Below are 26082 nucleotides of genomic sequence, written 5' to 3'. Positions count from 1 at the left end.
TATCTTTTCAGTGTCAGATGCAGAAGAGAATGTGGAGTCTTATGGTGGTAGGAAAGGACAGAGAAAGAACCATATATGATAAAGGACACTACTGGAGCAAAGGTGAGATAAAGGAGTGTATATAACGGAAAAGAAGAAAATATGAGAAGACTCGACTCTTTTTCCAGCGAACATATTGTCTTGAGGAAGAGCGAGACTGAAAGAATGATAGTTGCTTTTTTTTTTCATAAAATTTTACGTATACGAATATAATCAATACTAGTAAATTCTTCTTTTCGATATCCCTATTTCTTTCTCAATATCATCTTCAACTGTTTTGGTATTGATTTTTCTTATTTTGAAGATGGTGTGAGAGGAGGGCGAGAGACGAGTGGGAAACAGGTGCTCTTACTTTCGTCTTCCCTTCAGCCATATAAAAGTAATGACATGTCACCTTGAAATGATTGAAAAGTTTCTAGAAGCGTGTGTGATTTCCCGTACTCTCGCTCTTTCTTTTGTACATACCTACATCCAAGCTCATATCGAGATCCACCATAACAAAACACATTTTCACTCTCACGTGGATGCAACGTGATTGAGAACAATGTGAATATACTTCGTATGTAACAGTATTATTAGACTAAGATAAGAGTACGGACAGATATGAAATAGAATTTTATATCAAAACAAGTTTAGTTTCGTTTCATATGTGTAACTTCCAAACTGTGGATATTCAATAAAATTTTAAATCTTATTGTGTGCTGAAACGAGAAATGGTAAAAATGAAAGCAGAAATTGTGACGTCATATTTATATCTATCTATATTTAAGAAGAAACTTCATAAAATTATATCTATTCTCTTTCCCGTACTGCTTTGCATTCTGATACTTGCCAAAAGATGGGCGGGCAGAGTCAATATATCAATTATACTCAGGGCAGAGTCGATCTATAAATCACCTCATACTTAGGGCAGAGTTAGCCTATAAGACATTCTGTACTTAGGGCAAAGTCTATCTGAGTCCTCCCCTACTTAGTACAGAGTCGATATATAAGACTGCTAATACTTATGACAAAGTCGATCTATAATGCTTTCCATACTTAAAGCAAAGTCAATCAACAAGACTTCTCATACTTAAGACAGAGTCAATCTATAAAATTTCTTATACTTAGAACATACTCGATTTATATGGCTTCCTATACTTAAGGCAAAGTCAATCAACAAGACTTCCAATACTTAAGACAGAATCAATCAACAAAGACTTCCAATATTTAAGACTTCTTATACTTAGTACATAGTTGATGTATATGGCTTCCCATACTTATGGTAGTGTAGATCTATAAGACTTCTCATACTTAGTACACGGTCACTCTATAAGAATGCCCATACCTAGTACAGGGTCGATATATAAAGATTTTCCCCTATAGAACAGTGTCAATACATAAGATTTCTCATACTTAAGGAAGAGTCGATCTATAATGTTCCCTATTTTAAAGCAAAGTCGATCTACAGTATAAGACTTCCTTTCTTAAGACAGAGTTGACCAATAATATATCTCGTACTTAGGGAAGAGCAAATCCACAATATTTTTCCACACAGAGTAGAGCCGATTTATAGGATTTGTCCTACTTAGGGCAGAATCGATCTTTAAAATTTGCTCTACTTAGGGTAGAGTCGACCTATGAGTCTTCCTGTACGTAAGGCAGAGCCGATCTATAAGATTTTCCATACCTAGGGCAGAGTCGATCTGTAAGGCTTCCCATCTTAAGTCAAAGTCGATCTATAAGACTATCCCTTCTTAAGACAGAGTTTACTTATAAGATATTTCATACTTAGAGAAGAGTAAATCTACAATATTTTCCACACTTGGAGTAGAGTCGATTTATAAGACCTCTCCTACTTAGGGCATAGTCAATCTATAAGATTTCCTCAACTTAAAGCAAACACGATATATCTATAAGACTTACTTTACTTAGGGCAGAGTCGATCTATAAAGCTCCCATACTTATGCATGGCAGTTTGAAAGTCTAAAATGACAATTATTTTATTAAATATCAATCATACATATTCAGCCTCCCTGCGAAAACATTTTTTTGAATCACGGACTTTGCAATTGTTTAACCTAAGTTTACTTAATTTGAGATTAACGCTACGAAAGCCAAAGACGTTGTTAACTTCTGTAGACCTCTAAGGAGAAGAGGGAATACAATCATTGAAGATCTCATTCTAAAGAAAGAGGCTGGTTAGCGCTAGAAACGAAGTGACATGAATTATTGAGCCTAAGTATTTAAATGTCATTATATAACTACATTAGTATGCAGTTTTTATAAGGAGACAAAATTTAAGATGTACTTATTGGCGCTAAAATAAGCTGCACTTTTTGTCTTAATTTCATATGTGATAAGCTACAGTTGGACTTCAGTTCGCGAGCTTATAAAAATGAGCTTTTTATATAATTACGTCAAAAATGTGTGTGCTGCTTATAATGATTTCTTACTAGTAGTATGCCCTAAACCGTTACTAATATATGCATAACTGTTAGGGGTGTTTGTGTCGCCGTTAGAAGAAAATATGCAATGATAAGATATAATTTGTTGCTTAACAGTGTACTTTTTTTGCACATACAGTGTAGAAATAAATAAATAATCTCTTCCAGCAAACTTAAAAAACTCAAACTTCATAAAAAATCATTTAATGTTTGGACAATGTTTTAGTTAAACAGAAATTAAGCAGCCAGTGGGCTTGAACAGCTCCAACGCCATCTGTTAGCGATCGGCTAAACTACGTCCAGTCTAGCGACGAACAAATTGTCAATGCGTTACGTCGCTCTAACAGGCGTGTCAGTCTTTTATTCACGTGACTCCATGCGACTCCCCAGTTTGCCTCATGACGTTGGATGGACGCAAAAATTGAGGTGCAGCGGCCGGGAATCGAGCCCTTAACCCAATGATAAGCGTACAACACTTTAATCACTCTGTAAGTTAACTGATTAACCAGAAGCTTAGTTTCACTATTTATCATTATTTACTTCATTTCACTATTTTTCATTAACCTTATAAAGAAAGAGATCCAGCACAGGAACATCGAGGATAGTTAAAATTACAACGGACGGGAATCGAACCCGAGACCACATACATGTAAGATGCAGAGCAGAGCGAGATGTAGCGTACAGAGGAGCTGATATCTAAAAGAGGCATAAATATTATAAGTTGTTGTTGGTCTTTTGCAAGATATTAAATACCATTTCCAGCAGAAACTTCAGATATATTACACTGAATGGAAATATGCTGTGTTTTTGAAGCTGAAAATTAGACTTCATTAAAGAGAATCATACACAGCACAAAATAAATAAATAGGGGAGGTCCTGTATATTTGAGTATTGCCTTTTCCGTTCTTAATTTTAAATGTGCCTTAGTTTCGGGTGAGCACGATCGTAAGCAATAAATTAACCGTAATGTAGTTTAGCTCCCTCTTCCACTCAATGCTACGTAGAAGACATTCACATGTGCATGCATTTTTGTTCAAATTGCATTACTTGAAAAAAAAAAAAAAAAAAACAATATATGTGAAAGTTGCTCTAAATTTGGCGTAAAGTTAAGTTGAGCTTTTGTCTCGCGTCCTTGTAAAATACAGAGGTGATGAAAGACAGATCTTACCATTAACGTGGGACCTTAATTAACCTGTGCAGTTGGCGAGATAACAGATCATCATGTTAGATCAACTCTCACAGTACAGGAAGGCTGTTCTCCACCGAACTATTTCACCTCCAAAAGAATTTGAGAATTAGGATAGAAATTAGATTTCTGGGCCTTCGGCACCAATAGCCATGTTAGCTCGTCACGTATGAGGGATGACATTCCTTAATGATCATAGTATCCAAGGAAAGAGAAGGAACGAAGCGGTCTGGGACCATGTTAGGTTGAGGTCTGCACGGCTTAAGGCCGACCCGGCACGGTCTACAAAGCATATATCACTTCGGGCCCGGGCAGTAAATTTTCAAATATACAACCATATTTCTCGGGTTTTTTCGGACCTAACTTTGTAAATATACCGTAAGATATTTATTGGATCGTTCTTTCTAGAGAACTTTTAAAGCACAACTGCAAAATTGAATGTCTAATTGCTGTAAATAAAAATGCAATTTTGCGTTCTCTAATTTGGGCTCATTTCGGGTTCATTTGATTATGACACGAGCTCGGGCCAGGCTCGGGGATAAACACTAAAAGATACTTGGGATTCGGATCAGGCCTCACATCATAAATTCACAGGTCGGGCCGGGCTTGGGTTAAAATTTCCGGCCGTGCAGACCTCTATATTACTTGCCATCCTGCATTTGCCTAGTATGAATGAGGAAACCAAGGATGGCTGGCCTGGAAAAGCTTTTCACACTTTTCCAACCGAGTGTCCTCATCGAGAGTCGAACCCAGGACCGCTCGCACCAAACACGAAAGCGTTAGCCGCTACACTACGCGGGAGAACTGGATTAAAGGACCACGCAACAGGTTCCAACTCTTAAATTTGGACTTTATATCAGTTGAAAGAGAAAAAAAAAAGGGCCTTACTCCAAAGACGAAAGATGATCAATTGATGAAAGGTAACGTTTAACTATCTATTACCTTGTTTTAATGTAAGTATATATTAGAGAAGGGAGGGACATTTCTTTCCACTTTATACTAGTATGTATAATAATCTCGAACTCTGAGGACTTACATTTTCCCCCCTTTTTCTAACATTTACGGAGCCAATGCTTATCTCCACTGATCCGTTGTCATAATCTATATGAAAAGTCTTTCTCTCCTTCATTTTTCTTTTTTCTACTTGGTTAAAAGGCTTCTTAACTTGTCAGCCGAATACCCTTCATCAATTGATGGATGGCGTTTGTATGCCATGCCATGCGGCGTAGAAAGAAAGAAAGAATAGTGAGTGGGTGAGTCCTTAAAGAAAGAAAGGGATGCGCGGAAAAGTGGTGCAAAGTAAGGCGGAGAGATAGGCGGACTTAAGAAGATGAAAAAAAATGGAGCCCTTTTAAGATGATGATGGTGATGATGATAGCTAGGACAAAAGAGATGAGTTGGGTGGTGGTGGGTTTTTCTGTGTACATATCACTAATGAGATGGGTTTTAACCTACCAGACACTAGGGCTCTCAGAGTCAACCTCATTTCGTAAGCAAAGTCAACCGAGGTTGATCTTTCTGTGTCGTGTGTTCCAAAACGTACGTGTTGTGGGTGAGCGAAGAGAGAAGAAGAGGAAGAAGAAAATGATTGAAAGAAAAGATGTAACTTAAAAGATACCGAAGAAGGATACTATAAATTGGGATGAATATTTTAAAGAACGTTAAATTGACGTTAGTAATAACGAATAGAAACGTACTGATTGACGAACTTTATGATTATCAATAATTTTCTTCACGTGCTGGAAATTATAAGCTTCGTTTCCAGTTAAACTCTTTGGTTTTGGTCTCCTAGAGGATATAGAAATTACCCTTTAATACCGTTATTCAATTCTAGCCCTATTCTCTCTCCTCTTCAGAGCCGAATTAATGAGGGGGGGCTTAGGGATGCTATAGACACGGGCCACCAGCTGGTCAGGGGCCTCCAATCTCAACCAAATCTCAACTGACTTGGTCTATCTAAAAAGAATAATAAAGATAAAATCATCATCATAAAATAAAATAGGACCTAATATATAAAACATATTTCCTTAACTTTCCTACTGTACTTTCACAGAAATGTATTAGGCGAAGTCAGCAGGGGCCACATACAAATGGTGATCAGAAAAATGGAAACACCTGTAGTTGGCAACTCGTCGGATGTATGGGTTGGCAGTGGTGTCGTTGCGCCCGCAGCGCCGGACCGCTGGTGGTGGTGTGTTAGGTCGGTCTCCATACTACGTCAGGCGCAGTGGAACAGCAGTGTCCAGTGGCTGCAGCAGACTGTGGTAGTGTAAAATGGAAGACATCTCAGATTTTCAAAGAGGGCAAATTGTTCATGCGCGGTTATGTGAAGTGAGTGTGACGGCAGTGGCTACTGTGTTAGGTGTGTCGCGTGGGACAGTGTCGAAGGTGATGACGGCCTACACAGCACACGGGAGAACCACATTGGGGAAGCGGAACAGTGGGCGGAAGAAAATCATGAGTGACAGGTCACGCCGGGTATTAAAGCGCATTGTCACGCAGAACCGTCGTGCCACTGCGGAGCAAGTGACGGAGGAACTCAATCAGCACATCCGCCACCCTGTTTCGACAATCACAGTCCGCCGCGAATTACATGACATGAACTTACGGGGTCGTGTTGTACGGGCCAAACCGCTCATCAGGGACCATAACGCTTTCGCACGCCGCAAATGGTGCCGCGACCATGCAACTTGGAGCGTTGAGAACTGGAAACGTGTGATATGGTCGGATGAGTCATCCTTCACCCTATTCCCAACCACGGGCCGTGTTTATGTGTGGAGAACGCACAAAGAAGCTTATGATCTGCAGTGTCTCCGCCCAACTGTGAAACATGACGGCGGCTCGGTGATGCTGTGGGCCGCCATATCATGGCTTTCATTGAGTCTTGTGGTCACACTTAGCGAACGAATCACTGCCAACGATTATGTCGCAATTTTAGGAGACCACTTGCATCCAATGGTCAGGATGTTGTTCCCGGACAATGACGCCATCTTCCAGGATGATAATGCACCCATTCACAAACTGGCGTTGTTGCAGCGTGGTTTGAGGAACATCGGGATGAAGTTCAACACCTCCCCTGGCCCGCCCAATCCCCAGATCTCAACATAATTGAACATCTGTGGTCCGTCTTGGAAACACGATTCCGGCGACGATTTCCACCTCCATCCTCTCACACAGAACTGTCCGATGAACTGCACGAGGAATGGTGTAAAATTCCACTTGCTACCATTCACGACCTCTATGCCTCCATCCCACGTCACATCAAGGCTGTTCTGAAGGCGAAAAGTGGCCCGCCACCATATTAATCGGGTAAGTTGCAATTTCGTTCAGGTGTTTCCATTTTTCTGATCACCATCTGTATGTTTTTTAGCCTCGGGAGATAATCCAGATGAGATAATCCCGTCCTGTTTCTCTTACTTTCAGCTTATATTCTATCACATTTCCCACTTTGTAACTTTTCCCCAGAGCCCTCAATCAGCAGAGTGTATGAATGAGACGAGGGGGCAAACCATATTAATAATCAAACCTGGACTTCCAGAATGAAAGGAGATAACATTAAGTATGTAATTTAAATACAAGAAGGAGCCACGGTAGTTCAATGATAGAGAGCTTCCCTCTGGTTCGTCGGGTCTCTAGTTCGATCCCCGGTCAAGTAAGTTTGTGGTGGAAAAAATTGTGTCCGTGGGTTTTCTCGGGGTCTACCGTTTCCTCCCACTTTCTCATTCCACCAATAACTCTATCATCATTCACTTGCTTTAACCATTCGTCTTCCTTAGCCTAAAAAAGTGCATAATCTTGGAATGTTAAACTGAAATATTTTAAGCACTTAGAAAATTCACGGAGATCTATTAGCATAACATTGTCCTACTGATATAACACAGCTCGCATTCATTACTCTTCGCTTATCTATTGGCTAGCGAGCGTGCCTTTGCTGCACATTTAATTCTTGGTTTGATTCCAAGGTGGGAGACCCTTGAAAATTTTGCACGTATTTCAGTGGATTCAGTGGATTCCGTCTTAAAGCAAAGGTGTACGTTTCGTATTGCCTCGGTACCGAAATGGAGAGAGTCAATTGAGTCTAGAAAAAACGAATGAGAAGATGTTAGAAATTTTAAAGGAGGAAAGAACAGTTTTGGATATTATTGAGAAGACGGAGAGAAACTGGTTGGAACATTGGTTAAGAAGGAACTGTATCATGAGGGACGTGCTAGAGGTTATGGTGGCTGGAAAGCGAGGTCGAAGGCGAAGCAGGCTACAATTGATAGATGATAACAAAACAGAAAAATCGTGAAGATGAAGAGGTTAGCTGAAGATCGTGGAACATGACACCTTCTCAGTTGCGACAAGTGACCTGCCAATCAAGAAAATAGCCTGCCAATAATGGTAGAATACCTATGATGATAATGGTGTCACGTATTTTATTCATAAACACTATTTTATTGAGATTAGACCTTAATAATACTGCAAATTAAAAGAGAATTAAATTTACATAATATTTCCTCCACTGGATTTTCTTAACTGAAAATTAGCAGTTACAGCTTTGTTGATTTTATTGCTAACAGTAAGAAAGGTTACGATGATGATGCTTGTGGAAAATTCGCTGATCCGTACATAGTTTAAGAGAAATGCTGAGGGTTGTTGTTTTTATTAATAGCGAACCTACTTGTATAATTACGTTAGGAGAAAGGATGTAGGTCAAGGCTTCGCAATAAAATATTTTCAGCATATTAGTACACTCGTACAGTGGAAGCGTGGATAAATGATTAGCTCTTATGTCACATCCACGGTTTTGAATCCCGTGACCGGCAACCCTAACCCAGTTTTTATCATGGTTTATTCGGATGAGTGTTAGAATGGTATCGTTAAAAGTGATGAGTGCCACTAAATATAGCTTTCACATTCTTTCTTTCAAATATGTTTCGTATAAAGCCCTGTAATGTTATTTTTTTAAATAGCTAAAAATGATCTCATTGTCATATAAGGTTTCGCTTTTTTAAGTATGCTTTTTTAAACTTTCAAGTCTTGCCTTATCTGTCTACGGGAATGCAAGTTGTACTATCCCGTTACTTAAGTGGCACTATTCATCCAGTAGATTGCCTCTTTATAGCTGAAGAGCTAAAAATCGTACATTCTCTACATTTGGTCTCAGGTTCGACTCTCGGTGGGGGAGTTGCTTTAGATACCAATCCAAGATGAAGATCCTACTCTACATCTTAGGTCTTGTTTCACACCACCTCGGCGCTGAAAGATCTTTAAACTCCAATTAATTCAGCCTCTATAAAACCTTCCTGTTTACAAAACTATATACATATTAAACAAGAATTTTATGAATGATAAAAAAAATGGATCAAAAGATTGCGATCTTGACCAAGAATTTTAGGAGTGATCCAAAAAAATTGTATTAAAAAATTGGTCAGGGACTACAATTTTTTTTCAACGGCCCCTAAATCGAGTTATTATATTTTCTACGGAATAAGCACATCATTCTGAGTTAAGTGATAGTTTGGGTTTGGTTATAGACCCTACTATATGTAGCTCTCCAGATATAAGGCGTAGCCCTACAAGAAAATTTTTGATTGAAATATATTGGATCTTTTGATGAAAAGAAGCAACTAAAAACTAGGGATTTAAGAGTCTTCATCCCGGCAAAATTAAAATACCGCTAATTTTGCGTGAGGTACCGTTATCACAAGTCACCTAGTGGCTTTCCGTTTTCAGCTGTTTAGAAACGCGAAAATAAATGCCGATTTTCAAAATAGCTCGAAATCGAAAGCAGATAAGTGAATCGTGATAACGGTTTCTCATGTAAAATAATATTGTCTAGGGCGCTCTTGTTCCACATTTCGATTATCTTTTATCTATTTGAAGATATCACATAATTACTGTAAAATTAGTGGTATTTTAATTTCGCCGGAGATTAGAATTAGAATTCATAGGTATAGAATATAACAAGTGTCAGTATCATGGGTGAAGAGTGGCGCACCCACGGAGGGTTCACCGGATCCGGTCACCCCGCCTTGGAAAATTTCCTAACTCAACATACATTTGTACACATTCTTAATAAAGCTATATTGTTTAACAGGGAAATGATTGGTGTAACATGATAATTAGATCTTACACATCATATGTACTTTTTCTCTTATAAAAATAACCTAGATTTATCATCTTTTCCCTGATAATATAGATAGAAGTATTTTACAGTTACTTATCGTCTTTTCGGGTAGAGAATAATACCCATTCAATATTACTTAGACGTAGTTGCTTGTAGTATTGGAACTCTCGAAACTTGGACCCTCCCAACAAAAATTTCTGGGATCGCGTTTGCGTGCAGACCATGTGAAGAAGTTTGACTTATATGGCGTGATATTTTCTCAATAAAATATTGAAGTCAGATGTGGCAGTAGATTTGTCTCTCTTTTGATTTTTGTGGAGAGATTTGAGTGGAGATTAAATATATTTTTGGCACTCTTAAATGATTGCAGAAAGCCGCTTCTCTTATATCTGATTCCCCCCTTTTTTTTTCACTTTAGCAATCAACGTTAAACCCGGATTTTGTTGTTTTCTGCTACTTTCTGTTTGAATAGAGGGTTATGAGGAAAAAATTGTATTTATTTTAGAAAGCTAAATCAATCCAAACAAACTGCTTCTCTCTGTTCTTATTTTATCCCTTATTTAAGTCAATATTGAAATTGTGTTGAACTAAATTTACAGTTTTAGTAGAGTTAATATTATTATATGGAGATTTAATATTATTTTTGTCTCTCTTAACCCTTTGGGAATTCTATGGTACAATTTGTACCATACGGTTGTTTGTTTCATGGTACATTGCGTTATGACTCTTCTATTTGAGCTTTTTCGTCCAGTTTTCTTTTGTTTTTCAAGTCCAGAGGCATTGTAGAAAACCTTACGTATCGTTTCACACCTTCCTGTGTCCAGACATAGGAGGTGATGACGTCATAATTTTAAAATATATATTTTCTCTTATTAAGCCTATGTTCATTATTTTTTGGCGGGCTTATTTTTGCACGTAGAAGATTGAAATTTTGCACAAACATTCAGTCCACCGAGTAGTATTTACCAGATTTCTGCGTTAAAACAGGGGGATCCAGAGAGGCAAATGTTGAAAAAAGGGTTATTTAGACCAAAAAATCCCTTTCTTCGGGATTTTCCCGCCTTGCATATATGATGGAGACACGTGAGTCTTACCGCCTGAAAGGCAGTTCTATTCTGAAGAGAATGATGGGCGGATTATAATCCTAGGGTAATTAGGGATGTCTCAGGAAATTTTTTACCTGAGATCATGGTCTTTTGCGGTAATTCGGGGCATTGTGGGAATTCTTGATAAAATTTCTCTCGCCCTTACTATTCAAGATAGGAACTTGAAATTTGATACACACATTTAGTCTATCAAGTACTATTTATCAGATTTCTTTTGAGATCTCTACGTTCACACAGGGCCGCTCCAGAGAGGCCCAAAGTGTGAAAAAAATTTCCCCCCGAAATTTTCCCTTTGACATCACTTTTCCCTTTCCTGGTATAAGATATGGGCATGCAAGTGATACCATTTGAAAGCCAGCTCCATTTTAAAGAGAATGAGGTATGAACCATGATCCTAGGATAAATAGTGACGATGCAGTAGCTGCTTGACTGAAAGTCTAAAAAATACCCCAAAAAACTCTAATCCCGAAAGGGTTAAGCGATTGCCAGAAAACCGTTTCTCGCAATCTATTACCGTTTTCACTCTATAGTGGCCTGGTTCATTTCTTCCAATTCCAGTGCGTAGATCACTTCTATCAACGAACTCGATATCTATTTCATGACCCTCTTTCTCCTGGTCAAAATTTGATACTGTAATCCATCAATCAGTTTTTAAGAGTTTTGTCTCCTCGTCGGAAACACAAATAAACATATCTTTGTCTTAAGTACAGACGGACACACTGACAGACAGGGTAAATATATGAAGGCGTTTTGGTTCGTGAAAAAAAGAACACCTTAAAACCTGAGTAATGTTTCTTTGTGGTCAAGTAGCTTACACGCCTTGTATACGGCTGACTGAGGATTGAACCTAAGGGTAAAACCCAAAGCAGGAAGATATAACTTTAACAGTAGGGTCCGTCTGATATAGCTTCGGTGCTGAAAATAAATTATAAATTGCAGTCAAGGAACCAAAGAACCATGTCATTATGAATTGTATTAAGCAAGTATTGCTTCATTATTTCACAGATATTCTTGGATGGAAGTACCTTTGATTTCTTTTAGATCCTGGACACATACTTTAGAAGCAAGTTAGAAATGGAATCGTGTTTTCGAAAGCAATCACGAAATTTAATTATCAAGCAATGACTCCTAGCTTAATATTCTATAATTAAATATCCCTTTATTTGAAGGTATATTCAATAATGTAAAGAGTTGTGAAGGAAAACTGTCCTTCCAATATCAATGTAAAATCAATACCAACAGTGACTGCATTACATTTACAAAATCGACATAAAATCTGAAGACATAAAATCGTATGGCATTAAGACAATGGTAGAGCGCTCACCTCTGGTGCGAAGGGTCCCTGGTTATATTGCAAGCTATGTCAGGTAGGTTTACCAGATATTTTACCATTTCTTTGAACAATCTTATGCTACCAACTCTATCATAATTCGGGCCACTGTGGCTCAGTGGTAAAGCGTTCACTTCTTGTGTTTGGGGTCCTTGGTTCAATTCCAGCTCGTGCCACGTGGACTTTGTGGTGGACGAACACCGTGTGCGTGGGTTTTCTCCGGGTTCTCCCGTTTCCTCCCACTTTCTTCATTACACCATTTCATTCATTTTTCATCATCACCATCTCCTTTAGCCTACCCAGCATAAGCATGGGACATAAAACTTATAGATTTCATTTTATTTTTCTATCATAATTATTCAAATTATCCATCTCCTTTAGGCTCAAGAGCAAAACCATAACATATAAAACTAGACATTTCATTTCTTTTCATCTTCCATTTCAGTTCTTTCTACTGATTAAAGGGTCTGCGTTCCTGTAATATCTAGTTTGTGTCACTAAAACTCTTACGTACGAGCGACTTTTGGTAATGTTTTTTTGGGGGAACCGGAATTTTTTTGCTGATGATTTTTGGGTGCGACAAAGCTATTATCTTTAGTTAAAATAATTTACAGGAGACTCTTTTAGAAAGATGAAGAAATGATAGGAAAATACAAATGAATTTTGTCTCCAAAAATGGGCGCAAAAATTTGTCTAAGTGCAACTTTCGTTGTTTACATAGAGTTGAAGCTTTGCGACAGACTCTTTCAAGTAAAATTTGTTCTTAAAGTACGATACCTAGTTTCTTACTTTGTGTGTTGAATCGACCTCAATTTGCTAATCATACATTGAATGTAATCTCCATTTCAACATCAATTGATCAATACATTACAGCTTAGTAGAACAATTGGTGTATAATGCATATACAGACAAAAAACAGCAATTCAGCAGACAATATCACACAGTATTTAGATTTCTAACACAGTTCTACTTTACGGAAAAGACGGTGAAAAATGGTGAAAAAGTACATCGCATTATTCAGTTGTCTCAGCGTTTTAACAATACAAGTAAGTATTCTTTTTAAAATATAGAACAAAGACTTAATATTATTTTTAGATTATTTTTGAAACGATTGGTTGGTTGATTTGGAATTCAGCGTTCCGTTAAGCACCGAGGCTATATGAAACATAGACCTAAAGATTAACATGAATTCGAACTACATGAACTCCCACCGAGAAACGATTCCGGGTCTCCCACGACGAAGATGCGTATGTTAATCATATGGCCACGAAAACGTTCTACTTTGGAAAAGAGTTACAATTAATCCTCAAGAAATATGTGTATAGACTTTGTTCTTTGCATCGTCATTTCTTCTATTTTTCGCATACAGTAGGCATTTCTTAGATAGAAAATTAATTTGTTATGTATTTTACTTCATTTGTAATAATCTTTGGAAATTTGTCGTACTTATTTTGCTGCAAAGACAGGAATTACAAAATCATGCACAAAAAGTGGGTGAATAGTGATAAGCAAATTACTTAAAAGAGATTTCATTTTTCCCATTATTGGCAGTGGCGGATCCAGTCCGAGATCGGGAGTTTTTTGAGTGACAAAAGTAATTTTATTTTTGTTAAGAGTAGAAAATATAGGCGTTTATAAGAGTAGGTTGTAATCGTTGAGAAAATAATAAAGCACTAGCAAAAAAAAAAAAAAAAAAAAAAAAAAAAAAAAGGAAGAAAAGAGATGTGGGACAGTTTTAGGTTGATTTGTAAAATGTAGTAAAGTTGGGGTTGATTCAAGAACAGATTTATTGACGTTTGAGTTTGATAGACTTGTTGTTAATTGTAAAGTATGATGGTAAGAGAGAATTTTGAGTGTACCAGTTGAGAAACAATAAAAGAGTAACAGAAGTTTACGAGTATATTGGATCGTGTTGTTAGTATTCTAGGGGTTAGAATTTTGGAAGATCAACCTAAAGGAGTTTTTTGAAAGTGAACTGAATTTAACCTAACAAATTAGGGGAATAGAACTTAACCTAAGAGACTTGGCGGAACTAAACATAGGAAGTTTTTTACTAACAATTTTTTTTTTTTAGAAGTTTATTGTAAACGTTGCCGATTAATCTTTATTGGATTTTTTTTAAAACATTAGATACAGTTCCAGTTGCAATTTTTCTGTTATGCAATGTGTAAACTGTTATGCAATGCGGACTTAAGGTTCACAATGTCAACGTCCAACCCAATCATAATATTCACCGGGAAAGAGTTAAAAAGTTGGAAACTCCTGCAGGACCCATGAAAACTTGTAAACTCATGTATCATAGTCTGGGCTCTGGCTGCCTCTTCCCAGTTCTCACCTTCTAGATCCGCCACTGATTATTGGGTGGGCTTTAGAACGTTACGTCGTCTTTTATTGAGTCAGCAGGGGCGTAGCGTTCATGCATAGGCTCTGATCCTGAAGGGGCCGAGGGTCTTGAGCCCCGAAAGTTAGCTTGGACTTACCAGGGTCTGGATATTTTTACTGAGGTCTTCACTTGACTATTTGGAAAGGAAACACGTAGACTAACTGAACGACCTTCCAAAGCTATGCAGAAATTGACGCCGCTACACAAGTTGTGAAAGCGCAGCACCACCTGAATAAACGTTCGTTTTAGTCTATGCGTCACGTTAATTTTAATATTCGTCATAAGCAGTCACAAAAATATAGTAGTAACCTGTGCTATCACTTGCCTACCTGGAGCTAATCGATGTTTCTTCCAAAGCTACCGAATGTTAAAGTGCGGAGACAATTTGCCAATTTAAAACTACTCTAGTAACTTAATTGCAATTAATTGCAATTCGTCACCTCTGGTGCTTGGGGTCCCGGGTTCGATCCCAGCCCCCGCCAAGTGAACTTTGTGGTGGACACACACCGTGCTCGTGGGTTTTCTCGGGGTTCTCCCGTTTCCTCCTACTTTCTTCATTCCACCATTTCACTCATCTCTCATCATCACCGTCTCCTTTAGCCTAACCGGCATAACCATGGGACGTAAAACTTAAAAGATTTCATTTCATTTAATTGCAATTCAAAAACTACATTGTTTTAATTTAATTGTTTCAAAATAGGGCAAGAACATTAACCATATTTAGATTTAAACGTTAATATTTGTATAACCGCATGTTTGGCCATCTAATAACCTGATTACATGTACTTCGTAAGGCATGGTTTAATACTACAACCAGTCTCATTTTGTTCATGGATGCAGGACAGAAAATAACAATTAATATATGCTATTCTTTGGGCTCGAACATATTTTAATGTGTCGCTGTTTAATGATGATGGGTCAAGAGACTCGGGGCGGAAGAACTAGTTAAAGTGGTTGTAAAGGTTGAACTATCGCCTATAGATGGCAGCACGTTATCCCTATTATTCAGATGGTTCATTCCCGTTGTGCCTACTTCCCGTTCTGCCTACAGACCCTCCAGCACTTTAAAGAAAATATTTTTAATTATCTTATCTCTAGGCAGAACGGTAATTCCCGTTGTGCCTACTTCCCGTTGTGCCTACTCTTTCGAGACGGGGAATTATGTGCAGGGAGGAATTTTTGTAGGGAATATTTCTTTAGTATTTCTAAAAGCTTCTGTAAAAACAACCACCACCTCTACAAGTTTCATCATACATGGAAAATTGGTTGACTCAGTTGCAAGAATGTTAGACATTGTATGTGAAACAAACATTAAAAAAAAAAAAAAAAAAAAAAAAAAAGATCTAATATCAAGCAATTTCAGAACAAAATTTTATTTGGGTTTCCAGTAGTTTACCTCCAGCATGCTAAGACTTGCAGTACTAAAAAATGCCACAGTTCACATCCCCAAGACATGTCTGGCCAACTATTAAACAAACAACGCAAGAGGATGCATAAGGCGGCCTTTAAAAAGAGTGTTTGTCTCCATCATATCTCTTTCCTCGAATTGATTGATTCAGTTGCCAGTAACCCGTTTGACATTGTATCTGAAACGAACACGAAACAGACTTACTTCGGGCTAATATCAATTCATTTCACAACCGAATTTTAATCGGTTTTCCAGTAGTTTATCTCCAGCATACTAAGGCTTGCAGTACTAAAAAGTGCCACAATTCACATCCTCAAGACATGTTCGGCCATACATTAAACAAACAATGCAAGAGGATGCATAAGGCGGCCCTTTTGAAAAAAAAAGAGCCTTTGTCTTTTACATCACTGCTCCTTCTTTGGCATTACCTTAACAGGTAATTTGTCTTCTAACACGATTCTATACTACATGCAATGTTACATATACTTATATTGTCAATGTAAATACTACATATCGTCAATGTTAATACCATATATCGTTAATATAGCCAATATATTTAAAACATCTCACCATCACTGTTCTAAATGCAAACAGTATGCAACTGCATCTGTGTAAGCCACCAAGTCTATTACATGTGATTCCAGACGTGCCTTCAATGATTTTATTTTTTGTTCAATTCGCTTATATTTCAGCTTTGGTTCCTTCGGCTTTTTTCCTACCTCCAACATCAGCATACACTCACTCTGTTCTTGCTGCAACAGCTGTACAAATGTAAAAATATTTGGATGTTCTCTTGTCAGTTTTCTGTTTAATTTAGAGTGCCAGCCCTCTACAACATTATTTGTTCTTCCCTCAACATTATCATATTGGTTCCATATATCTCTGGAAAAGAGAGAAACATTAATTACATAAAACAAATCAAAGCTTGACAATAGACATTCAACAACGATTGGAAGTTGCATGTTAACGTCTGTCGTAGATAACGTTAAGGATAACGTCTGTTGTTTGTTGTTAGTAACACGGTAAATTTATAAGTATTCAGTTTTGTAATCATTACACTAGTATAGAGTTAATTTCAGATCTCTGGTATGAGCAGATTAAAATTTCGTATTGGCATGCAGATCTCAGAAATGATTTTTTATGGAATGAGAATAATAATTACGCTTACCACACTCCATTAAAGACACTATGCACCATTTCATATCCAGACACTTCTGAGCTCACAATTGTAGAACACATAGGCAATACAACAATGACAAACGAAACTAATGGAAAAACATAAAGGACTAAAATGACCGAATGAGTAGGCCTATATATGAAATACTAATCACTGCTAACGTAGATTTCGTTTCCCAAACGAAAACCACATATATTTGAAAAAAAAAAAAAATCAAACGAAAAACAGATAGTGAAATAGCGTAGAAAATAAGGTAACTACTATATCGTACTTACTTTGTGAAAATGGCGTCTGCATCGTCCAGCCATGTTTCGACTAAATAGTCATGAAACTTCTCTGCGTTTTGTACTTCCGGGGCATTTTCCTGGAGATGCAGGAACATGTCACCCACTTGCTCCACTGGCACAAGTGGTAGTGCAGCAGCACGTCTTATCCACTTCCTGACCTCTTTGTCTTCTTCATAAAAAGTGGACAACCCCAATGACTGAACTTTCCTCCATAAACATTGGGTGTAATGGAAGAAACACCCACGAATGGCTGCATCCGGAAAAACACCAGTAACGGCATTGATTACCGCTCTTTCAAAGTCTATAATCACTGTAGTAGGATTAAAGGAAAGACCATTTGCAGAAGCCGCATCTTTAATGAGAAGCAGCATCCTACGATAGTCTTCCTCTTTCTTAGAAGGCAATAAACAAAATAGAAACGGAAAAGTCTGCCCCAAATATGAAATACGTGTTCGGCGTTTTGTTGGTGATGAGTTTGCTTAGATAATCACGCTTCTCTACCCAATCGGATTACTCACGACGGTGAGAATGAAAACTCTGAGAAATTCGCAAAGAAGGCTCCTTCTGAATTTCCATTACATTTCACAGAATATTTTTACCGTAAAATAATCGAAATTAAAATGCTATTTGTGTGGTCACATACAGAATAAAATCACAGATATTTACGATTATTAGGAAGGCTGGAACCACGTGTAATAGGCTTGATGGCTTACATAGATGTGGTTGCATACTGTTTACATTTTGAACAACGATTATGAGATCTTTATTTAAATTACATTGGGTATATTGACGATATGTGGTATTTAGTATTTACATTGACAGTATAAATGAAATGAAATGAAATTTTTAAGTTTTACGTCCTACGGTAATGCTGGCTAGGCTAAAGGAGACGGTGATGATGAGAAATGAATGAAATAGTGGAAAGTAGGAGAAAACGGTAGAACACCGAGAAAACCAACGCACACGGTGTTTGTCCACCACAAAGCTCACCTGGCTCGAGCTGGGATCGAACCATGGACCCCATGCACCAGAGGTGAACGCTCTACCCCTGAGCCATTGCGGTCCCATTTTTTTCTTTTTTTACAATATAAGTACGACATATTGCGTGTAATACAGAATCATGTATAGAGGACAAAGCACCTGATCATATATAGAGGTGATGCCGGAAAAAGATCTGTGATGTAGAAGACAAAGGCTTTTTTTAGAAAAAGAAAAGAGACCGAATTATGCATCTTCTTGCATTGTTTGTTTAATATATGGCCAAATATATTTTGAGGATGTGAACTGTAGCACCTATTACGTACTGCGAGCCTTAGAATGTTGGAGATGAACTACTGGAAAACTGAATAAAATTTTGTTGTGAAATGACTTGATATTAGACCGAAATAAGTTTATTTTCTTGTAACTGAATCAATTAATTTTCCATTTCTCTGTAAGTATTAAAAAAACACATCTCTACTAAAGTAGACGTGAATAACGCTGCTAATAACAAAACTGTACCTAGTCATTTTTTCTGAGAAGAGCAAGTAAGATAACATTTAAAATATATGATGAAATTTAAAGGAATAGTTATTCTTCTTACAGAATCTATTAGAATTACTAAAGAAAAAATCCCTAGAAAAGATCCCTCCCTGCACAGAATTCCCCGTCTCGAAAGAGTAGGCAGAACGGGAAGTAGGCACAACGGGAATTACCGTTCTGCCTACAGATAAGATCATTAAAAATATTTTCTACAAAGTGCTGGAGGGCCTGTAGGCATAACGGGAAGTAGGCACAACGTGAAGACACCATTCAGATGTATTTCGAATGGAGTGACAATAGTCAAAAGTAATTCAATCAAATTCAAGAGATCAATTTTTAAACTTCGACCAAAAACAAATTAAATCATTAATCCACCAAGAATAATCCGTGATACTGTTTATAATCTTGAAGCATTTTGTTTTAGAATGAAAGTACATGTTCCAAAAATGAAATTGTCAACAAAGGATCGAAACAAAATATCAAAGATCTGGACAAAATGTTCTCTGATTAGTGATCCACTTTGTTTTCAGTAAAAGACTAAATATTGGCTTTTTAAAATTCGATTGGATTGTCGTTAAATGTTGTCACTCCCCACAAAAAGTACGTTAGAAATATAAGGAAACCGTTCTGTCATCTATTAGCGATAGTGGAGTCTTCACCGGCACCTTAAAAATAATGTAGAATAATAAGAATAACACATATACCATGACAATTATTTAAGAATATTGCAGAATATTAAAGATAATGCATTAAATGTTCAGAACAATTTAATGGCACTTTTAATAATTCGCTGGTACAGTCCGCAGAAAAAGAAAAAAAACTGCAACATGAGCATATAAGTTTATTGTGAAACGACGAAGTCTTTTGTTCCAAAATAGTGTGCAGGGAAGGACGTAGAGGTTTCTCCTGGCGTGATTCGTGCCCCTTAGGCGTTATGTTGATTCCCTGCGCTGTTAGGCGTAGCTTCACAATAAACTTATATGCTCATGTTGCAGATTTTTTTGCTGCGGACTGTACACGCGCTTTTACGCTTGACTGCTTGAAGGTGAAGTTTTTATCTGTATAATTTCTCGGAGATATAACAAGAAAGGTATTGTTGTAAAAGGGGGAAAAATAAGGGATAATGATATTACTTGTAAAAAATGAAGATTTTTAGTTTAACGCCGCATGTTTATGTCCATTAGGCTAAAGGAGACCGAACGTTACTTGAAGTTTAGCCTTGAAACCAGACCCGTATCCACGGGGTAGACTAGGGTGCCGGATCCCCTTAAAATCTTCACGGTATTCTTGCAAATGAACTATAACATGGTGATAAACTATAATAATATGGTGGATCTTTCCCCCCCGTACATTTTTGGGCTGGCTACGGGCCTGCTTGAAACAGAGTCATATGATTTGTAAGAGGGTGGCAATACATCATCTCTATTCTTTTGAACGGCAACAGAAAGGAAGCAGACCCATAACCAGTGGGAAGCTGGGGGGCCGAGCTCCCTACACTTTTGGTAACCCCTCCAGACTTCAATACAAAATGCTATTTATTAATACAAAAAACGCGATTTCGATATTTCTAAGAGGATTTTTAATGACTTGGCCCCCTAACATATCCATGCCCCCAAACCTCTGTTGTGGCTGTTTTTGGACCTCAAAGGAAGGAGTTTTATTTATTTTTTTAAAATCATTGTTATCGGTATCGGTGGTGGTTATGCACAAATGAACGTTGATGCTTCCTCTCTTCTTCCCTTTTCCTCTGTGTATTTAGGAAGTTTTTGCTTCTCGCATTATTCTGCTTCGAACGAGAGTTGATTTTCGGTAACAAAGAATGTATGTTTTTGAGAAGCTGGTTTGTGTTATTTGTATAAATAAATGTTAATGATTTAGGTAATTTTGGATGTTTTACATGGTAATATCAGAAAAATAAAAGTGCTGTATTTGGGTTCAATTCTCTGACAATATTACTTCGAAAGCAATTGTGTTGTTCCTTCCCTCATCCGAAATACACAAAGATCTCGAAGGATTTGATACAGATGAAGGGAAAGTTGATGAAGACTTTGGTTCGGACAGCGAAAGCTCTCGCAGTAAGGAAGGGACTTTATGTTTACCAGATATTTTACCACTTCCTGCAACATCCTCAGGCCACCAACCCTATCATAATTCGGGCCATGGTATCTCAGTGGTAGAGCGTTCACCTCTTGTGCTTGGGGTCCTTGGTTCGATCCTAGCTCGCGCCATGTGGACTTTGTGGTGGACAAACAACGTGCGTGGGTTTTCTCGGGGTTCTCCCGTTTCCTACCACTTTCTTTATTCCACCACTTTCATTACTCATCATCACCGTCTCCTTTAGCCTAACCTGCATAACCGTAGGACGTAAAACTCAAAGATTTCATTTCATTTTTCGTACAAGTAGCGCTTAAGAAATAGGAAGTGTATGTTTTATGTATATTTTGTTTGATTTAGCCATGTTCTGTGAAATTTTGTATTGTCAAACAGGATAGGAGAATATTTATATCCTTCATAGTAGTATGTATAAGAGGTATCGCAGTGAAATTTGGCACACACATTACCTATATGCCGTAGTATTTTTTTAAAGTACATTGTTTGAGTCTTGAAATTTTAGCTGGAGCCGTTCCATGATTGCGTAAAATTTCCGAAAAGGGATTTTGTTCGGGGAGACGTTTCTCGAATTATTCCAAATTTTCATTTCTACTTACATTTAGCATGCATGCACAATTTTGCTTGTACTTCATGAATACTGTGTAAATATTTCATTAACAACCTTGCAGCACAATGCAAGATTTCTCTTTGGATGATTAAAAGAAAAATGCTTAAAAATAAAGAGTGATTAAACGATGTAGTATCTATTTAGCCGTTCCTTTCTCGGTTTGTGTTCAAGGCCTGGAGTCTCTCCACTTAGATAATTCAATGCACAGTAACCAATTTTGAACTTCCCAGAGATTTTCTTAAATAGAATTTTCAGAAGAATTGAGTTTCTAAAAAAGAAGAAAGGAAAGAAAAGAAAAAAGAAATTCAAATATTTTTGTCATATTTCATGATTATTTCTTTAATAATTAATCATATACCTAGGTAATAACTATGACAAGCAATTTGTCTTGAGAAACTCCAAATGGAGTAGAGTTTTCTTGTGGAATGTTCATTTTTAAATGATACCTTTTATCGTAAATGTCTCTAACGATTTTGTTTGTATCCGATTCGTATAACAGAGGTTTCCTATCTTCTACAAGGTTCGTTACGTATCTACTTTTAAGCTTTCTTAATGGTTAGATCTCCAGTAACTCACCTCAAGGTACAGCATTAATTGAAAGTGACTTTCTTTCATATGCCTCATTTTCATTCCCCCAAAAGTTTCAATGACGGATTTTGCGTCATGACGTCCTCGTGAGCTCCTCTGTCATAAGTAAACATTTCATTTATGTCTGTAAATGAACACAATTAAGTTTTCGTCATGTTTTAGAGAAGTTTTATGGCACAGAAATGTTTCATTTCGATGATTTTCTGGAAAATATATCTATTGATTTCCTTGGTATTTTATGAAAAAATATATCACTCACCCTAGAATACGCTGTTCTAATCCACTTCTTTCTAAATGACCCCTGTAAACTCTTCAGAAATGCCATCTCCCAAAATAAATAAATAATAAACTTCCTTGATGGTTTGAGCTTTCAACCTTCCCAATTTTGCTTCTGGTTGCAGCCTTCAACCTTCTCACTTCCACCTCGGGTTACACCCTTTAACCTTCCCACTTTCGCCTAGGGTTACAGCCTTTAACCTTCCCACTTTCACCTCGCGTTGCACCCTTCAACTTTTCACTTCCGTCTCGGGTTACAGCCTTCAACCTTCTCACTTCCACCTCGGGTTACAGCCTTTAACCTTCTCACTTTCACCTCGCGTTGCACCCTTCAATTTTTCACTTCCGTCTCGGGTTACAGCCTTCAACCTTCTCACTTCCACCTCGGGTTACAGCCTTTAACCTTCTCACTTTCGCCTCGCGTTGCACCCTTCAACTTTTCACTTCCGTCTCGGGTTACAGCCTTCAACCTTCTCACTTCCACCTCGGGTTACAACCTTTAACCTTCTCACTTTCGCCTCGCGTTGCACCCTTCAATTTTTCACTTCCGTCTCGGGTTACAGCCTTCAACCTTCTCACTTCCACCTCGGGTTACAACCTTTAACCTTCTCACTTTCGCCTCGCGTTGCACCCTTCAACTTTTCACTTCCGTCTCGGGTTACAGCCTTCAACCTTCTCACTTCCACCTCGGGTTACAGCCTTTAACCTTCTCACTTTCGCCTCGCGTTGCACCCTTCAATTTTTCACTTCCGTCTCGGGTTACAGCCTTCAACCTTCCCACTTCTGCCTTGGGTTACAGCCTTCAACCTTCCCAATTCTGCCTTGGTTTATAGTCTTCAACCTTCCCACTTCTGCCTTGGGTTATAGCCTTCAACTTTGATCAACAGCCTTGATCAATGTGTGTTAGTCTTGTAAAACATTTGTAGGCTGTGGCGTGGTTCTGTAATGCAGGTCTCTTGGAGAAAAATAGTGCCTTAACCATGATAGTTCACCTTACATGTTGTTCTGTACACCATTAAACGAACCAAATTCAAGTCCTGGTTGTGGTTCAGATTCCACGTTAATAAGTAAATAATGTTCTCCATAACCTCGGTGTTGAATAACCTCGAACTTACAATACAAAACCTAAAATACAAAAACAAAAATAACATATCATTTGTTTCTGGTTCAAAATGTTTCAACTAATTTTCATCGACTTTCTTAAAATCAATAAACCACTTTGATGATATGAAGTGCGAACGTGAAATAAAAGCAAGGATAAGAATGGCGAAAGAAGCCAGGAAGAAAAGACCATTTTGTGGGACGTTGAATGTAGAGTTGAGAAAAGGACTCATAAAATGATTCATGTGGAGTATTGTACTGTATGGGTCAGAAACATGGACATTACGCAAAAATGATGGAAAATGACTCGAAGTTTTCTAAATGTGGTTGTGGAAAACAATGAAGAAAATTAGCTGGGTCGGGCGGTAAACGAATTAGAGAGTGTTTGGAATGGTGGAGGAGAAAAGAACAGTTTTAGAAATTATTGAAAAGAGGGAGAGAAACTCGTTGGGACATGGGCTAAGAAGGAACTCAATCATGAAAGACGTGTTAGAGGGTATGGCGGCAGGAAAGAGAGGAAGGAAGTAAAGGAGACTACATTTAATGGACGATATGAAAACAGAAAAATCGTGCGTGAAGACGAAGAGGTTAGCGGAAGACCGTGGGGCATGGAAAGTTTCTCAGTTGCGGCAAGTGACCTGTCAAAATGGCAGAATACGACGATGATTTTGTTTCATGAACTTTTTTTTAGGACTTTCCCCTGTATTAAACTATCTATTTAAAAAAAAGAAAATTTATATTACACACATGAAATTGAAGATAAGAATATCTAAATTTTAGAGAAAAAGTCTTTGTTTCGATATCTGATGAGAATTCTGTTACTATAGTGCTGCCAAAATGTCTTGATCCGTGGCAAAAATGCGAACTAAAGCTCACACCCACGCGTTGAGCCAATAAGGGTTGAGCTGTTGCTAAGCGAGAGAGTGGATGACGAATGGGAGTGGAATTCCTTCAGCCGATAGCAACGCTTGGAACAGAACGCTAGGTGTCAAGTCAATGTGGTATATCTTTAGCTAGTTCTACCAGATGTTGGCAATAAAGCGAGCAGTATTCATTAGTATTCTTTAAAATTAAACAAATTATATAGGGACGAACATACACAAATTATTCCTCATCAATACATAAAAATAAAATGCAAAGTTGACATGTCCCTTAATCTATTAACATTGGTTATGTGTTAGTTTTTTTCTTATTTAGGTTAATATAATATAGATAATAGAAAGTAGTAAATTTTAAAGAGTATAAGTACTCTTAGATGTATTCCTGGTTAGTATATATCACAAACGAAGTAACTATCTCTTCTTGTACTTCGCAATTCTTATATGACCATGACAAACAATGGTAACATCGAATCTAATCTGTCTGTACGGATAACTTTTTAAAGTTCAAGACAGACATAAGTAACTAATGATTTTATCAATTTAATTAATGAAAAGATTTTCTCTTGGTTTTCTCTTTAGTTTGAAATATGTACTTTGTTGTATACGAGTAATAAACATTCCTTCTATTTTTTTGATACGTTCAGAATTTACCTTATGGCCCTTCCGTGAAAAGCTGAAATACGGTGATAGAAGCCGATGTTATGACACGCAATTTACAACTTTAGAATCTGGCATGCAGAATATTGCTGTCGGCTATGTATATTATGGAGTTTATAAGTTAAAATTTTAAATAATTATGAGTGTTTGCTACTGAAATGTTATTTTATTAAGATGTTGTTATTTTATCTTTGACATTTCAGGTCAGTTTTGGAAAGTTGCTGGAATTTGAGTTGTCTTTGGGTGGTAGAAGTCTGGCATCACCTACGGAAACTCCTGAGAGACCTCTTCTAGCAATGTTTCCACTTCTTTCAGCTATTAAACAGCCTCAGCCTCTACTGCCAGAGTCACCTGTTTCTGTCTGGGAAAATTTTTTGAATAAATTATCTCCATTAGTCTCTTCATTGCTGATTTCACCGGAACGCCGTACTTTACCGGAGATACGGTAGCTTTCACAATTATCTTCAAGACCAGAAGATTATGAGTTATGTGTTTAAAAAAATAGAATGTGTGTAAGAAACATTAATGAGCTCATTAGATAGATAGAATGAATATAAACTTGCCAGAAAATGTAAATATTGTAAATAAATAATAAAATATAATCTTTGGAAATCCATGACTTGTTAGACCTTTCTCCTATTATTATTGGGCGAGAGCCATTATGCATTTTACAATTATTAAAATTTAGACTTTTTAAATAATAATAATTATTATTATTTCCCGCTCCTCATCTAGTATTTTTAATCCAAGTGAGTGGATTGGGCTAAGGTAACGAGATCGTTCACGTCAATTACATTCACCAACCACTAATTTAGAGTACAGAAATGGGACTGCTGATGTTTCCCAAAACATTACAGTGAAACCTTTCTAAAGCGGACAGCCATG

General features: G+C 37.5%; 1 long non-coding RNA gene across 1 annotated transcript; it reads left to right on the top strand.

The window, feature by feature from the left end:
- Window positions 1-25693, top strand: LOC145661993 (uncharacterized). The gene is made up of 2 exons (XR_014126929.1): window positions 1-102; window positions 25401-25693. It is a non-coding gene; the product is annotated as an uncharacterized LOC145661993 (long non-coding RNA).
- The last annotated feature ends 389 nt before the right edge of the window (window positions 25694-26082 follow it).

Source organism: Thermobia domestica, chromosome 10 (genome assembly GCF_964235325.1).
Source record: "Thermobia domestica chromosome 10, izTheDome1.hap1.1, whole genome shotgun sequence".
Classification (NCBI taxonomy): Eukaryota; Metazoa; Arthropoda; class Insecta; order Zygentoma; family Lepismatidae; genus Thermobia; species Thermobia domestica.
The sequence above is the reverse complement of the archived record's forward strand: the minus strand, read 5'-3'. Positions and strand labels throughout refer to the sequence as shown.